Source organism: Cervus canadensis, chromosome 10 (genome assembly GCF_019320065.1).
Source record: "Cervus canadensis isolate Bull #8, Minnesota chromosome 10, ASM1932006v1, whole genome shotgun sequence".
NCBI lineage: Eukaryota > Metazoa > Chordata > Mammalia > Artiodactyla > Cervidae > Cervus > Cervus canadensis.
The window spans coordinates 76790224-76793473 of record NC_057395.1 but is presented as its reverse complement, the minus strand read 5'-3'; the positions used below and the strand labels follow the sequence as shown (position 1 = coordinate 76793473).

The 3250-nt window shown below is 42.1% G+C and overlaps 1 long non-coding RNA gene across 1 annotated transcript; it reads left to right on the top strand.

The window, feature by feature from the left end:
• Nucleotides 1-215: 215 nt before the first annotated feature.
• Nucleotides 216-2902, top strand: LOC122448806. The gene is made up of 3 exons (XR_006271764.1): nucleotides 216-455; nucleotides 1226-1393; nucleotides 1550-2902. It is a non-coding gene; the product is annotated as an uncharacterized LOC122448806 (long non-coding RNA).
• Nucleotides 2903-3250: the final 348 nt, after the last annotated feature.

Below are 3250 nucleotides of genomic sequence, written 5' to 3'. Positions count from 1 at the left end.
CATAACTCTCAATTCCACCCTCACATTTATGCTGTGCCCGGGCATCTTTCCGCCACGCTGGAGCAAACATCAAAAGTAAATATTGGCAGAACATTGGTTTTACTGTGACCCAGATAAGGAACAGCCTAAAACGGAAATAGCGAGATTTTATTGTTCCTCCCACAACTTCCCTCCTCACTGGACTCCCTCGGTATTTACTTATTAATTTCACTTCATACAAAGTCTTGGTGTTAATTTGGTTGCAAACAGGTCGGGGCCTGAACAGCTCCAGGAGCTCCAGGCTATAAATAACCCCACAAACAGCGCCCCCTGGAGTTGTGTCACGGCTGCCTACACGTGTTTATTCAGATGATCATCTCATTCTCATCGATGGGGCAGAGGAATCCTTTTTGCTTCAACAAATGTTTTCTGCTTTGTGAAAGTAACATGAGCACATGGAGAAACATTGAGACAGGGTAAGAGTTGTGGGGCAAACTGTCTTCCTTCTGCCTTCCTCTGATCTTTCCCCGTTCCTGTCTCCAGAAGCTCCCACTGTTGCCCATTTCTTGTGTGTGCTTTTAACTGTCCATACGAATTCTCTCGATCTCTCTGTCTTTCCAGCTCTATAGTATATCACACACACACATCCATCCATATATGTAATGTAGTATCTCTTCCTCTGTTTCCCATGTTTTTCTAACATTTCTTTTTGTACCAATGGTTTACACAAGGCACCGGCCAACGATGGTTTTCTCAGGACATATCTATCCTGCTGCCTGTGTCTGTACAGCCTGCAAGCTAAGAATGGTTTTTACGTTCTCTTACATTTTTAAATGGTTCAAAACAAATCGAAAGAAAGATAATACTTTATGGCCCATGAAAATGATATGAAATTCAAAGCATCCGTGAGTAAAGCTGTACTGGGACCCCGTCCTGTCCGTGTGTTTGCTGCCCTCCGTGGCTGCTTTCACGCTCAGACGGCGTCCTTGAGGAGGTGCAGCAAGGGCCATGTAGCCCACAAAGCCCCAAGGATTTACTATGTGGCCCTCTACATAGTAGAGGTTTATATTGTGCACGTTCTGCGTTTTTCACGTAACCAGAGCTCCTGGAAGTCTTCTGTTCTCAGCACGTGCAGATGGTTCCTGACTTTGTTTAACTTCCGATTTTTTGATTTCATGATAGTGTAAAAGTGAAACGCGTTCAGTCGAAACTGTGATTCTGATTTTGAATTTTGATCTTTTTCCAGGCTCATGATATGCGGTCCAATCTTCTCTCGTGATGCTGGGCAGGGCAGTGAGCCATAGCTCCCAGTCGGCCCCACAGTCACCAGGGAGAACTGCTGATACACTGACAGGCGTTCTGGACCCAGACAACCATCCTGTTCTTCCCTGTCAGCACGGTGTCAATAGATGACGTGAGATGTTTAACATTCTATTATTAAATGGGCTTTGTGTTAATTGAGTTTGCCCAACTCTAGGCTAATGTAAGTGTTCTGAGCACGCTTAAGGTAGGCAAGGTTAAGCTGTGGATAATAGGTTAGATGCATAAACTGTATTTTCTTCTTTTTAAGGCTGCACTGCATGGCCTGTGGGATCTGACCAGGGACTGAATCCTGGCCACTTGGAGGGGATTCCCTTCAGTGCACCTTTCACTTAACATTTTCAACTTACAATGCGTTCACTGGGACGTAACCTTATTGTAAGTTGGGGAAGATCTGCGTTGATTGACCTCATTCTTGTTAACAAAGGCTCTAGGACCTCTCATTGCATCGCTGGGCCATCACTGATCCAGTTCTTAGGACAGACCCCTGAAATTCTTGTATAAATGAAAAGAGTTCATGCCTCAGGACAGTTTGAAAATTCCTGACAAGTACAAGAAATCCCAAGTTGTCTCTCTGTTTATAATTTATATCTTGTTCTTTGAGAAACGGGATTTGTGGCAGCTTACAACAGGAGGGGCAGACCCAGTAAAACTGTAAAACTGTTAAGACAGAGGTGAAATACCAGGAAAGGATTGGAGTCGAGATGCCTGCTCCTCCTGGCTTAGGAAGCCTGGATTATATTTGAGCTCGAAGCTTTATTTGATTCATATTTGCAGATGATGCAGAAATCTTTGTGGATGTTTATTTTCCTCAAGAAGGAGGTTGAAGGCAGAAGGCCTCTGAGAAGCTGGAAAAAATGCCAATCAGAGTAACAGAAAAGTGTTTCCTACCCTTACAATTGCCAAATCTTGAAGTAAATGAATTATAATTAACTATTTTTCTTTAACTTACATAATTTTGTAAAAACCTTAAACATGGTTGTTTCATCTGGAGAAAAAATACCCATGAATTCATGGTTCTGATGAATTAGTAATGTGTGTGCTTTTTCAAATGTGTGTAAATACGTAATAAATACTAAAAAGTTTTTGAAAGCACAACTTTATCCACATACCACCTACAATAATCTTGAAAACCAATAGAGGTGCTTGTGCTAAACATTTGAAAATGCTGGGGTGTCAGACACCGGTGGTTACCATGCCTATTGCCATTTCTTCCTTCCTTTCCACTGATGGAACCCTGTATTTGTTCTGCTGGTCATGTACCCAGGCCTAGGAAATAAACCACATTTGATTTAAAGCAATTATCGCCCTCCTATTCTCCTGGACACGTGATTGGTCTAGAGGTAGTCATTTGACCCAGTTCTGGCCAAAGGGAAACTCTGCTGGGGGCTTCTGGGAAAGGATTTCCTCTCTGATAAGAAAGAGGCATATGAGGAGAGATCTGTTTGCCTCTTTTCTTCCTTTCCTGATTTGGATGTAATTGTGTGAAGAGGTGATGAGTGAGCTGTGGCAACCATCTTGTGACATTGGGTGAACAGCCTAAGGACAAGTTGCTGATTTGCAGTTGAAGGCAAGGAGCATTGGTCCTTTATGATCACCCTGAGATTCCAAATATACCCTAGGGTCTCCAGTCTCCAGAAGTCTTTAAAAAAACAATAAATGCTATTATTATCTAAACTGCTATTGTGGAGCCTCTGAAAACTGTCTTAACAGATCCAATTGGCTTTGTCCTTTAGAGCTGGACTCCAAGAGCCAACAGATTCAGGGCCATATTCCAGTTCCACCAAGTATTCTGCTATCCTGGCAAGTGGCTTAACTTTTCTAAGACTTAGTTTTTCTGATCATAAAATATTTATCTTTTGCAGTGATTTTTTGAGGAAAAAAAATTAAAATTCATTTAGAGCACTGGGAACATGAAAGTACTGTTAGTATTAGCATCAGTATTATTTCT